A 15,206-nucleotide genomic window follows, 5' to 3' on the forward strand; every position below is an offset into this window, starting at 1 on the left:
CCCACCCCCACCCCACCCCCCACTTTTCCTCCCTTTAGTTGAGTTCTGAACATCCAGCCGTTAAAGCTTGGTCCAATGGGCAATGGGCACTATCTGCAAGTTTGGGCACCCTTGTGCATATCCTTTCTTAATATTCTTGATATAATAATTTGCTTCTCTTTCTAACTTTCTGATTTCCCTCTCTTAATTTGACTCCTTTCCTAATCTGTAACTATGGTCATGCCTCCTAAAATCCATTCTTAAAATCCTTCTTCTGAACTCCAATCCAGCACCTCTGCCTGCCTGTTGGGTACATCCGTTTCAGTCTCAGCCTGCCTCAAATCAAACCTGCCCTGGGTCTAAAGCTCATTTCCCTTCCTGACTTCTTTCTTGCTCTCTCTCTCTCTCTTTTTTTTTTTTTTTAAATCAGTTTCTAAATTATTATTCCTGAGAGCCCACATTCAACTTGAACTCTTCATTTGCCGCATTGATCATCTTATTTTTACCAAGTCTTGCAAGTACATCTGTCAGAATAGCTGCCCCTAGCATTCCATTTCCACAATTGATATTTGTTCAAGTCATTATCATATCACATTGGAACTACTACAGTAATTAAGGTAATATCAATAGTTACCACTTAAGGCTGGTACTGGTCTAAATATTTCATATATATCAGTGCCAAGTTCATTCCTCATAACAACCCTGTAAGGTGGGTACCATTATTAGGTCCATTTTAAGAGGACTGAGATCACATGGTTAGTAAATTTTAGCACCAGGATTATGAAGTCAGGCAGCCTAGTTCTAGAGCTTGAATCCTTAACTATTAAGCTAAACTGTGTCAAACTGATGCTTGGTTGCTGCTGGCAGCATCATCTAATCATTGTTCTTGCCAACATTGCTGAACAATCATTTCCTTACTGCCTTATATCACTTGTAAATTTAATTTGAGGTCTATGTTTTCTGAAGAAAAACTTTTTATTGTGATTTAGGTGAAAGTTTACAGAGCAAACTGATTTTCCATTCAACAATTCTACAAAGAAGTGTGTTTGTCGTATTTCCCCTACTTAACGGAAAGCTCTCTGAGGGCAGAGACCATATTCTATTTTTCTTTGCATCTTGTTGTTAATAGAAGGAAATTGATGCTCTAATGTTTCAACCTCATCTAAACTCTCTACCTTTCTCACTCTAGCCACCCTGGCCTTCTGGATGTGCTTCTAATGTGCTAAACCTGCTTCCACCTCAGAGCCCTTACATTTTCTCTTCCCTCTTATTTGTAATGTTCAGTCTTTTATATAAAATAGTATCCTTCTCCATCTTTCTCTACTTCCTCATCCTGATCTATTGTGACACATAGTTCTTCTGACACTGGTGTTGTTAAGTGCCGCTGAGTTGGTTTCAACTTAGAGTGATCCTGTATAGGGTTTCCAAGGCTGTAAATCTTTGTGGAAGTAGAAAGCCTCATCTTCTTCTGGTGGGGCGGCTTGTGGTTCACAGCCTAGTGCATATCCTACAGAGCCACCATACTCCTTCGGATACTACTGCGCATTAGGCATTATATCGTATATTTGTTCATTTTCGGTCTCTCCGTTTATAAAGTAAACTCCAAGAAGGCAAGGCCTATCTATTTTGTTTAACATACTATCCCCAGAGCCCAGAACAATGCTGGAATATAGGAAGCACTCAACAAATACGTGTTGCATGAATAAGTGAAAACTTAGGGGGAAATGGAGAGTCTCACTACCTGCCTTTCAGTTTGTGGGGGCTTGTGTGTTGCTATAATGCTGGAAGTCGTATCATTTATATTTCAAATACCAGCAGGGTCACCCAGGGTGGACAGGTTTCCGCAGAGCTTCCAGACTAAGACAGACTAAGAAAGAAAGCCTGGGGGTCTACTTCAAAAATTAGTCAATGAAAACCTTATGGTTCACAACAGAATATTGTCCGATATAGTGCTAGGAGATGAGTCCCCTAAATCGGAAAGCACTCAAAATACACAATGGCTGCAACAGTGGATCCAAGCAGAGCAACGATTATGAAGATGGTGCAGTACCGGACAGCTATTTTGTTACTGTGTACATGAGGTCTCTATGGCAACTAACAACAAACGGGCTATTACTAGCCCATTCAGGCCTCTTCCTCCTTCAGCCAGCAGGGGGCTCTTCTACTCTCTATAGAATTCAGCCGAGTCGAGAAGTACCTTCGTAGTTGTTTACCTGAAATTCTACTGCCTCATAAAACCGGACCTAGCCACTTCCCTCCCCTACCTTTTTTTTCATCTCCTGGTAGGATTGTGCTGAACCAGGCAAATATTGAACTTTGTGTCTGCAAACAGTTTGGCTTTTTTTTTTTTTATAGATGATCTTTCAAGGATTTTTTGGTTTTGATTTTTGAAGGTGTAAGGTTTGCTGTAGCGTAGTGGTTACGAATTGGGCTGCGAATCCCACGGTCAGCAGTTCGAAACTACCAGCTGTTCTGCGAGAGAACGATGAGGCTTTCTGCTCCCGTAAAGATTTACAGCCTCGGAAACCCTGTACAGGGTAGCTATGAGTCCCAACCAACTCCAGGGCACATAACAACAAGGTTTGCTTCTGGAAACTCTTTCTTACTCACAGATTCTCTCAAAGAGCAAAACCTATGGAGATAGTAGGACAAATTACAATAGTAATGTAAATCTATGTAAGTGCTTAAGCTCAGCAAATTAAATAGGTGACCGAATGAAGCCAACCAATAATAATAACCTGTTTTTATATTCTTTTGAAACACCGTGCGCTCTCTCTCTGGTTCTTTCTGAACCTCCTTTCCCCCCCCCCAACAACTTGAGGTCAGAAATACGCTGGTAAATATATTATCTTCTTTTGGGAAATAAATTTCCCACTTCTTAAAATAGGGTGGTTTTAAAGTTGTATCAATTTAAAAATTGAAAAATCCCCACTGGAAGAAATTGCTAATGTATGTGAATGGACTTATTGTCTGTTGCCTATTTCCTTTAGAGTAGATTCTGGCAGGAGTGCCAGCTTCATTGCCAAGACAGAAAGAACTATATATTACAGCTTACGCTCTGCCAACACAAAGTAAAGCTAATTTGGCAATACTTAACTGTTGTTGGGAAGGCCTGGGTATAGTCATAAGGATATTCATGTGGCTTCTAGTCAGTTACTCAAGTCTTTTTCTGTACAAACGGTCCTTAATTTCATACCTAAGAAAATCTGCCTTCCTAGTCAGGCAATAGTTTCCTGGAAAAACCACAGTAACCTTCTGTGTGTGTAAATGAACCAGCATAAATTGATTCTTGTAGAGGAAGGGGCAAAGAAGAGCTCATGGAAATAAATAGATTATCTTGCTGGAGAAAGCTGCCTCATAGGTCTTTTCACCAAACAGAATTCTTCATCACAATCTTCAGTGTCCAAACTGGAAACCAATTACTGTCTGAACATTTTTCTTTCTGAAGAAAAGATTGTTGAAATTATCGCAGACTCTCCACCATGACCAACAGTTGTTGTCTAGTTAATTAAGCTCACAATGTGTTAGAGTATAACCCTGATTTTTCAATAGCTGATTTTTTTGCCAGTGAATTGCCACACCTTTCTTCCTAGGTGCATCTGGGTGGACTGAATCCTCCAAGCTTGGATTAGCAGCTGCGTGTTTTAAGCATTTGCACCGCCCCTGTGGAAAATACACTCTATCACTCCTGTGGACTGAAGAAACAGGCCAAAGTGTGTGTTGACCAACTCAGCCGCTATTGTTTCAAAGGATTCTTTGGAGGGGAGTGTTCCATATCTAACTTCATTAAAATGGAAATAGATACGTAGTTGAAAATACATGTCCAGTGTGGGCAGAGATCCTTCCTAGGTACTTGTTGTTAAGTGCCATCAAGCCGATTCTGACTCCTAGCGACCCTTTATAAGGTTTCTGAGGAGCAGCAGCTGGTGCGTTTGAACTGCTGACTTTGTATTTAGCAATCTAGTGCTTATCCTACAGCGACACACCAGGACTCCTCAGGTAGTTGTTGTTGTTGTTAAGTGCCGTCGAATCGGTTCCGACCTATAGCGACCCTAAACAGAGTTTCTGAGGCTGTAAATCTTTACGGGAGCAGAAAGCCTCATCTTTCTCCAGCGGAGCAGCTGGTAGTTTCAAACTGCTGACCTTGTGGTTTGCAGCCCGATTCGTTACCACTATGCTACCAGAGCTCCTTCTCCAGGTAGTGGATGGGGGCAAAACAATATCAATAAAATAGATAAAATTCCTGTCCTCAAAGAGCTTATGAAACTGCAAAAAGGTTCATATAGATTACAAAAGTGACTTAAATCATTACAAATCAGTATGACCCTGTCTTAGGCTGGGTTTCTGAAGCAGTAAAACCAATAAACATACATAAGTTTATTCTCTCTCTATATATAGAAGTTTATTATCAAGGAAATGACTCACAATTGTGGAGTCACAGGTCCCTAGAGAGAGAGAGTCCCTCCCCTTGTCCATTATATTGGGAGCAGGTCATACCCCCAAGGAAGCAGTCCTTCACTTGATTGACTGCTTATAGCTGCTCATCGTAGAATTAACTATGCCTGTACTAGGTTTCATCATCATGGGAATAAGCATATCCAACTGCTAAACCTCTGGAAATCCTGGCCTAGTCAAGTTGACACAGAACCCTAATCATTACAGATCCAGACTCACTTTTTTTTCAGTAAAGTGTCTTGATCCCATTTTTATGAAACTGAAATTGTGCTAAAGGTTGGATATATCTGGTCTCCAGAAAGAACATCATGCTATATCTGAAAGCATTTAGCAACATGGCAGCCCTTCCTACTGCAAAGACACCACTCCGTGAGTTATATCTGGAGTGGAGGCAGGTGAGTGAGTTTTAAACAGTATTCAATGCCGGTTCATTCATTCCAAAGTATTTACTGAGCATCTACTGCCTACAAGGCACATTGCTTATGATGGAAAAGAAGCATGACATGTACACTGATTGCTAAAATAGAACGGGCACAGAAATGAATGTGTGGGAGGTGCGTATGAGGTGTTGGGGGAATTCAGAGGAACATGGATTATCATAGTCGAAAATCTGGTGAAAGCACTAGGGCGCAGGGATATCTTTTAGGATAAATAGAATTTGTACACTTTAGAGACAAACGTGGGCCTATACCTGAGTCCAGAACCCTAACAGGTTCTGAAGTTCAGATGCCCAGCCATAACTCCATAGTGATCAGTCAAATATGAACATTGAAACGTCTCTCAGCATCTTCCCCCGTTCATAATTCTCTGCTTGTCTAAATGTTGGTAACATGTCTTCAGGTTATTTTTGATCCCTAGCTTAAATGTCAGTCTTACTAGTAGAAACGAATGAATGAATGAATGGTGTCTCTTTTGCTAATTCCTTTGTATCTTACCCGTAAATTTGGTCAGTTGCCACTCAAGCTGACAAGACCATGAGCCTTTTTACAGTTGTGGCACAGCCTTGTTCTGAACAGAATGATGGCCAAGTTGCTTTGTGTGTGTGTCCCTGAGAAACCTGGCCAGCAGCCCACCAGATGCATAGGAAAATGGGTGTGAGAGGGATGGGAGTGGGTGGTGCTGAGAGCTGTCTTCACCTTCTGCGTCCTAAACAACAAACGGATGCACACATCTTGAAGGAGAAGTAGAAAATGGAATAAGGCAAGTGAGACATGTGCTTTGGGGATGAAATTGTCTGTCTGACTTATCAAGCCTCCCAGCAGGGAAGCTGGTGACTTGTGTCATTAGGTCTCCCAGATTTTGAGAAGACTCAACACTGACTCAAGGAAACTTATTTTGGATTGAGTTATGTTCCTCCAAAGTGTGTGTTGGAATCTCTTAGTTATATTAAAGAGGCTAACAATGTACGGTGTGTCCTAGCCCTAATCACCTCTAAATTATAACTAAAATCACCTCTAAATTATAACTAAAATCACCTCTAAATTATGTCACAAACAACATAGACACAGAGAATCGAACACAAATGTGGGAAGACAGATGCCACAGAAATATCACCAAGGAACCAAGGCATGCTGGAGCTCACACACTGAAAGGGACCAGAATCTTTCTTCAGAGCTGACAGAGTGTGTGTCTCCCCCAGAGTCAGTATCCTGAATTTGGGCTTCCAGTCCTTTGAACTGTAAGAATATAAACTTAGGGCATATCTGTTACAACAGCACTCGTTTTACAAAAATGGTAAGGTGGCAAGATCTGAGAGGAGTTGTGCTTTTAGGATATCAAGGCCCCCAAATAACTAAAGATGCATTTATTTATCGCCAACATAGAAATGGCACAGTGAACACAGAGCTTTAAAGATGCAGAAACACTCCAATAAAAAGACTTCAACACCAGAGAAGAGGTTGACACATACTGGGTGTTTTATAAATGTCAGTAGTATCATCTTCAAATGTCAAGGGTGATTTTAGAGATAGCTTGCTGTTACTACCCACCTACCTAGCGATGCTCTTCAGTGAAATGTATTTTCAAATAAACCAAGCTGTTACCACACTTGAACACAATGTGAACTCATTTGTTCCCTCACACCATATGGTTTCTTAACCCATTTCATGTCTTTGGAATCCCTGAAGAGTCCTATTAAGTCGTTAGATGGAAAACAGAAATAATCAACATGACAAATTGTTGACTTTAGACATTCCAAACAACCTGTCTGCTGCACATTTTTATAACTGTTTTGCATTTATAAGAATGCCATCTTATTTCTTTGTGCATCAAGGAGCCCTGCTGGCATTGTGGGATAGATAGGCCTTTGGCTGCTAAACAAGTGGTCAGTGGTTCAAAACCACCATTCTCCCAACAACAGAAAGATGAGGCTGCTCACTCCCATAAAGATTGGCAGTGTCAGAAATCCTGTTTAGTTTTGCTAAGAGTGAGAATCAACTTAATAGCAGAGAGGTTTTTGTTTTCATTGTCCATCAGTTGGACTGCAATAAGTCAGTTTTACACCAAATTCTTCCAAAGGCTGTTTTTTAGACATAGAATCACAGACCTACCGGGATTTGCTCCTTGGTAGACTTGTAACTGTACCATGTGTCCGTTGTTCATAGTCGCATGTTGCTATGACACTGGAAGTTTTGTCATCAGCATTTTAAATACCAGGAGGGTCACCCATGGTGGATAGGTTTCAGTGGAAAGGCCTGGTGATTGATCTACTTCTTAAATTAGTCAGTGAAAGCTCTTCAGATCACAACATATTGTCCCATACAACACTGAAAGATTCGTCCACTAGGTTGGATGGCACCCCAAATACACAGTGACTGCAACAAAGCAGGACCATGAAATGTTTTGTTCTGTTGGACATGGGGTCAGAGCTGACACCGCAGCACTACATACTCCTACATACATTTGCTGAAGCCCCTTTCTGCCACCATTGGATGGCAGTTGTCCATCTGGGTTGTTTCTGACTACCACTCCTCCACCTGAACTAAACTGCTACCTCTTTTCTGATGTGCAGAAAGAAACATGGCTATGCCCTACATATCCTGGTTGCTGCCGTTAAGTAACATCGAGTCGGTTATGACTGTATAGGGTTTCTGAAGAGCAGATGGTGGGATTGAACCGCTGACATTGTGGTTAGCAGTCCAGTGCTTATCCTATAATGCCACACCAGGACTCCTCACATCTCCTAAGACTCCACTAATGATAAATTCAGAGTCTTGGAATCAGTTATAAACATTTTTCAAAGGAAAGTAACATCCAGGTTATACTTTGTTCTCAGTGAGAGCGTTCTGTGCTGCTTCTGCTGAAGAGCATAGAATCCATATTTTGTTGAAAAAAATAAAAGAAAAATAGGCCTGCTTTTATGCAGCACCCAAATTTAATTACTCTTACAGCTTTTTAGGATTCCAGATGAAAGACGCTAGTGCAGGGTAAAGTTCTAATATTATTTATTTCTCTAGTCATCAGCATTAGTTGGTTTCTCCTTTCTTGAAACCAATTTATCATTTGTATAAACATAGTATTTTGGGAGCTTCCTGCATTAGATCATCTCCCGTCCTTTTTGTGCCCTTGACGTTCACAGCATTTCCCGGTGAGGCTCACTGAGACATTACTGCTCTGGCCTCTTCTGTTGTAAAGCTTTTGGAAGGTCTTTAATACTACTTACTGCTACTAAGATGGAAACTGACAAGCAATTATTTTCATCATTTTAATCCTACATAAAAAGAACACTATCCTATTTCTTATTAGGTGACCAGACTTTTCTTCCGAATTCAGTATTCATTCGCAAACATATATTGTTACCTCTGGCAGATGAAGCTCACCAGTCACTCCTTGGAAACCCTATACAGGGCCGCTGTGGATCAGAACCAACTCGATGGCACTTAACAACAACAATGGTGCTGTACTGGAGTCCTAGTGTGGAGCTGTAGGATAAGCACTGAACCACAAGTTGGTTTGAACTGCAAGGTCAGTGGTTCAAATTTACCAGCTGCTTCTTGGAAACCCAATACAGGGTCTCTGTGAGTCAAAACCTACTCAACAACACTAAAGAACAACAACAACAACATGGTGCTAGACAATGTGTTAGATTCTGGAACTACTGAGTCTGATTCCTGGGTCTTTAACTTTCATTCATTATCCAATCCATGGTGTGGCGCTGTGGGTTAATGCGCTGGACTGCAAGGTTGGTTTGAACCGCAAGGCCGGTGGTTCAAACTCACCAACTGCTCCTTGGAAACCCTACACAGGATCGCTGTGGGTCAGAACCAACTTGATGGTACTTAACAACAACTAGATGATAGATTAAGGAGCTCTGGTAGTGCAGTGGTTATGAATCGGGCTCCGAACCTTAAGGTCAGCAGTTCGAAACTACCAGCTGCTCTGTAGGAGAAAGATGAGGCTTTCTGCTCCCGTAAAGATTTACAGCCTCAGAAACCCCATTCAGTGTTGTTGTGGGTCAGAACCGACTCCACGGCACATAACAACAACAACATATGATAGACTGTATCATAAGATAAAGAAGATCACCTGTGAGTAAGAGCTTCATTTAAAAAAAATATCCTTTAAGATGTATTGTTTTACTTTTTACTGTGATTTGGGTGCAGGTTTACAGAGCAGATCAGTTTTCATTCAACAATCCATATATATTGTGTTTCAATTCATTGACGGAAATCTCTACAATGTAACATCACTTATCCACTTCCTCCCTGTTTTTCCTCTATCCATTCCTCCTTCTTTCCTAACTTTTCTGGACTTTACCCATGGGTAAATGCTGCCCTTTTGATCTTAAATGGTTATTCTAAGGCGTGGGCACCTCTCTAGTGTTATTGCTCCCCTTACAATGATTGGTGGTGATTGTGTGCCATAGAGTCGTTCCAACTCATAGCAACCCTGTATAGGGTTTCCAAGGTTGTTCCTCTTATAGAATGGAAAACAGAGTAATTTCTAGACTTGGAAGGTACCTAAGGGCTCCATCTGTGTCTAACTGAGCAGTAAGCCTATCCTTTTTTTAAAAAAATGATTTTGAGGTTTGTTCTACATTCTTCTCCCATTATATCCAGGATGTTCTAAAGTGGTCCCTTTTAGAATGGTTCGGTAGTGGTAGTATGGTAACATCTGGTTTTGGTCTTAGGATCGTGGAGGATGAGGTTCGTGTGGTCCACTAATCCACTGGACTAATTGTGTCCAGGTGTCTTCAATGGTCCTTACTCTTCTTTCCTGTGGACAGAGAACTCTAGTTGCACCTTAGATGGCTGCTCACAAGCTTTTAAGACCCACTCACGACTCACCAAGTAGGATAGAGATATTGTCTTTGTGGACTGTGTGATATCAATTGGCCTTGTTGTTGTTGTGAAGTACCATGGAGTTGGTTCTGACTCATAGTGACCCTATGTAGGGTTTCCAAGGAGCAGCTGGTTAGTTCGAACCACTGACCTTGTGGTTAGCAGTCAGTCCAGTGCTGATCCTACAACATCGCACCAGGTTTCCTCAGAACTTAGTGTCCTCTAAAATTGTGGTCCTGATTCCCTGAGCCCCTAGGCCCAGAGAAAGTCATGAGCGTCTCTAAAACAAATACCAAACAATAAAAAATAAAAAAATCAACTCTGGTCAATAATTATTCTGAAGCAAAGATTTGACGCTAAGGAGCAGGGAACCTGTTGTTTTTGTTAAGTGTCAGTTCCAACTCATAGTGACCTTGTGTAGGGTTCCAAGGATCAACTGATGGGTTTGAACCACAACCTTGTGGTTAGCAGTTCAGTGCTTATCCTACAGCGTCTCATCAGCAGCAGGGAAACCAGCATACTGGAAATGGTACAACCAGAAGTGAATGAGTGAGAATAATGGTACCTGTAAAAAATGTAACCAATGTCACTGAATAACTTGTGTAGAAATTCTTACATGGAAACCTGGTTTGCTGTGTATATTCTTACCTTAAACACAAAAGATATTTAAAAAAAAAAAGTTCAGATTTTCATTAAGAAGCTTTATCTGGCATACTCGCTTCTGCCCACCAGCCTTGCATCATGAGGGACAGACACTAAAGTGGCTCCCATGTCCCCTGCCTCTTATACTCCTGACCTGGCGTAATCCTCTCCCCTTGAATGTAGAGGGACCTGCACCTTGCTTTTAACCAATAAAATGCCACAAGATAATATGCTATTTCCTCATTCCAGAGCCTCTCTTCTTGCAAAGTGCACCTACTGCACACTTTTCTTGTTATCTAACATTTCCCATTTATCACAATGTTGTTGTGCCATAGAGTTGGGCCTGACTCAAAATGACCTTGTATAGGGTTTCTGAGGAGTGACTGGTGAGTTTGAACCACCAGCTTTGCGGTTCAAACCGATCTTGAGGTTAAGTGCTATCTTTCGGTGCCACAAATCAACTTAAATCACCTTATAGCTAGGAAGAACCCAGGTGTTTTGAGTGAGAGAATTCTTCCCTCTTGAGTCCCCAACCCTTGATTTCCTCCCCACCCTAATTGTATTCCCAGTTTTGGGTGAGAATAAAATTGAAAGAGGTAAAAAAGAAAAAGAGGCCGGACACGTGGGCATGCTTGGTGGCACAGGACCTTGGCTGGGCCTACAGACTCTGGTGGAGCTGAGGCTTTGGCCCTGAGTCTGTGAGAAGGCAGCAGAGCTGAGCAGACAGGACACCTTGCAGCCACTCTACGTTGGACATAGAAGTCCACTGCTTGCACATTTGGGGGCTCTGGGGCCAGCAAGTGGGGGTCCCAGTCAGGTCGGTGTTTCTGTAGAGAGCAAGAGGGGCTGGTCCCAATCACCTCTGTCTGTGGCTTGAAGTGGCACAAGCCAGATTCACACACTCCTACACAGGGAAGTTAGGCACCAAGACAAACAAGTTGGGAATGGTCCCTGAAGGGTAGGGAGTGCACGCCCAGATGGCTATGAAATGATTCCTGAAACCGAAGGAGTATTTTAATCTCTGAAGTTTGTCGTAATGCCGGTTTTTGTATGAGGACCGGTCTGTAAGTGAGGAGTAGTTATAGTCACTTCCCTTGGTTAAAATTGGTACAGATGAAGCTGGGGTCTTAGTTTTCTTTTCTCATGGGTGTTAGCTAGGGTTTGGGTTGTAAATGATCCATCCATCTTTGGCTAACTCAAGAAAAAAGTCCTTCAAAAAGTTTGTGGAAAAATTCTGTTAGTTTTTCATTCTAGTTTTCCATGAACTTTTGAAGCCTCCTCATATATGAGTTGAATAATCAGGCTTCTGAAAGCACCAGGTAGCAGGAATGAATAGCCATTCTCCTTGTGACACCTTTGTTAGAATGACTGACGACCACCATTTCGGCCTTTCCGCTTCTTTATTTCTGGGAGGGTGAATGATTGGGTTCTCTGGGGTTATATGCTCACCCTTGGGATGAGAAGAGGTGCTATGATTAGTCGCTTCATCAAGATCACATGGGATGGATGTAGGGAAGGAATAGTTTCTCCAAGGGAAGGCGAGGTGTTGCTGCTAAAGGCAGGGGAAAGGAGAGGTGGGGTCAGGCAAAGCCTGCTGCTGTCCTTTATTCCTGGGTATGAGATGGTCTTATTTCCTTTCTCCTGAGGCGGACCTTTGAGAGAAGGAGCAGCGATGATCTGTTACCAGTCTTAGAGAACAGGCTTAGACCACTGGCAGCACTTCAGCAGTAGAACCCTCAAGGCAGAAGATAAAGTCAGTGATACCGGGAGTCCCTGAGTAAGGCAGCTGCTGATGCTGTAGGATAAACACTGGACTGCTAATTGTAAAGACAGCAGTTCAAATCCACTAGCTGCTCTTCAGGAGACAGATGAATCTGTCTACTCCCATAAAGTCTTGGAAACCCTAGACAGGGTCACTGTGAGTTGGAATTGACTCGATGACAGTAGGTTTGGTTTGAAGTCCCCAGTTACTGTGCTCATCTACTAACTAAAAGGTGCGAGGTTCAAGTCTACCCAGAGGCCACAGCTCTACTTGACACACGTGGGATCACCATGAGCTGGCATGGCCATGGGTCGGGGTCTATTCGATAGCACCTAGTGGTGGTGGGGGTTTTCTAGTTAGGGAACATTTTCTTTAAGAAACCATATGGTTAATATGGTCATTAAAAAAAGAAAGTGACTTCAACAGTCTATAGTGAATACGTCATTTTTTGCACCATTTTGAGTGCACTAAAAAATGAGTTTGATCTTTGTTCGCTGTGCTTTATCTAGGGGGGACAGCTCACAGAGTAGGAAAGCAGAATGAGAAAATGGATGGAGTGGCAGGGTTCAGTGGGCAGTGCCACTCTGTACTTGACATAGGAATAAGAGCAGAACTTTGGTTTAAGAAATTACATCCTGAGAATTTGAACAGAATCAAAGCAAAAGAGGAAACACGTGTTTAAAGTGTACAACATTTTTCTTTATTTCTGTATTTTGAAGAAGACAGAAGGAACATTTTAAGGGACTGAAGGTAGAAGGATTACCTATGACCTTGAGCACTCTCTGTCCTTGTCAATTACATCTCTACCTTGCTAGTATAGTTAATTATATCATATGATTATTATTATAGTTGTTATTATGCTGACATTTCTGAACATGTAATTTATTATGTTAATAAACTTAGAATATAGTCATTTGTTGTTGTTAAGTGCTGTTGAGTCAATTCCGACACAGTGACCCTGTATAGGGTTTCTAAGGAGCAGCTGGTGAGCTTGAACCACCGACCTTACAGTTCAAGTGACTTTGCAGTTTGATGCATTAGCCTACAGTGCCACACCAGGACTTGCCATTTAGTAGATGAAAATTTCAGGCATAGTTTCTGGTATATATAGATTTAACTAAGACTGTATTATGCTTAAATGAGCAAAAGTAGAATATAAAATAAATAGTCTGAATATCTGAGATGGTATTGTTAACTATGATATGCTTGATATTGAAAGCAAATTTTGAAAATGAGATGAATAGAGAACATTAACCAAGAGTGTAACAATGAAAGATCACATATTTTCTGAGAAGCAAACAAAGAGATGGATCTGCAATGATGGGTAAAACAAGATATTGTCTCAAGCAACAGCACAAAAGCAAATTAAAATAGTTTAAGATGATCTGTGTAGAATCCTGGCGTGGTGCAATGGGTTAATGTGCTGGACTGCAAGATCGGTTTGAACTGCAAGGTTGGTGGTTCAAGCTCACCAGCTTGAACCACCATCAGCTGCTCCTCGGATATATACATACAGGGTTGCTTTGGGTTGGAACCAAAACAACAACAACAATGTTGAAGAATTAATGTAAACCCAAAGCATATAATCTACCAGAAGAGAAATTTTAGTGGAGTGGAAATATATTTAAAAGATCAAGACAGAGAATGCCTGTGTCCACAGCTCCAAATTCTGTCTCTGCCATTGATATTGTAGGGTGTTTAGTGGCAGGTCAAGCCTGGCCCTGGGCTCCCAGATTATAGCTATTGGGCTATCATTATGAATTGATATAAATGTCAATTACTTATAGTTTTATCTCATGCCAGCTTTGATATGCATGCTTGCTACAGAAAAGACTTTACTTTTATTGACCTCAAAGCTAGCATTTTCAAACTTGAAAGTTTACCCTCACACTGTAGAGTCCTGGGGCTTTAGGGAACATATCTCTGATTTAATATCTGCCTCTCCCACAAATTAAAATTTTTAGTTTTAAATATTCTTGGCTTTAAAAGCCACACCCTCTCTGCTCTCTGTCCAATGTATAGAAATAGACCATCCCCTGATTCTTCTGGCATATTCTCTCTGAACCTTCTCCAAATCTTTTACATCATTCTTGAAATCTAACCACAGAAACCTCATGCAGTTTTTAAGGGGAAGATGCATCATGACTTTGAACAAGGATGGGCTAATGCCACTGTTAAAAGTTTAATTCAGGGACATAGCATATTTCTTCTCTGACTATGGATCAGATACATGGGCCTGGGCTATGGGAGGGTCATTTGTCAGTTGGGTGACCTTGGGTAAGTCGTTTATTCTCTCTGAACCTAATGTCTTCTATTTTTATTATCTACCAGGAAAACCACAAGGATCAAATGAGACAAAGTATAGGCAAAAATATTTATCTATACTTTTTTGTATTAAAATTCATATGTTTATTATTTTTAAAACAATGCATAAGTTGTTGCTAAGTGCCTTGTACAGGATTTTCAAGGAGCAACTGGTGGGTTTGAACCACCGATCTTGTAGTTATCAGTCCAGTGCTTATCCTACAGCACCACACTGGGACTCTAATGCATACGAGGAAAGTGTAATGAAAAGTGACTTTTCTAGAAATAACCATGGGGGATACTTTCTAGAAATAACCATGGGTATAGATAGTCCTCTAGATTTTTTTTCTCCCCCACTCTGGCTAATTGTGGTACAAAAAAAGTTAAGTGCTTGAGTACTAACCAAAGGTTGGTGATTTGAGTCCACTCAGATGCACTTTGGAAGGAAGGTCTGGCAATCTACTTCTGAAAGAGTCACCACTGAAAACCCTACGGAGCATAGTTTTACTTTGAAATACATGCTGTCACCACGAGACAGAATCAACACAATAGCAACTGATTTAAATCATATATACTAGGAGTCTTCACAAAGTTCAAGGAAAAACGTAACTGAAAGATAATGGAATTTTTCCATGAACTCTTAGACGATCTCTCATATAGTAAGATTATAACTTATTTGTAATTATTAAAATGAGGTTATATAGAAAACTTGTAATGTCGTCTTCCTGATTGGAATACCTAAAATGGGGCTACAACATGCCTAGTGAAGGAGGCTTCCTGCAGAG

This window comes from Chrysochloris asiatica, unplaced genomic scaffold (genome assembly GCF_000296735.1).
Source record: "Chrysochloris asiatica unplaced genomic scaffold, ChrAsi1.0 scaffold00006, whole genome shotgun sequence".
Lineage (NCBI taxonomy): Eukaryota > Metazoa > Chordata > Mammalia > Afrosoricida > Chrysochloridae > Chrysochloris > Chrysochloris asiatica.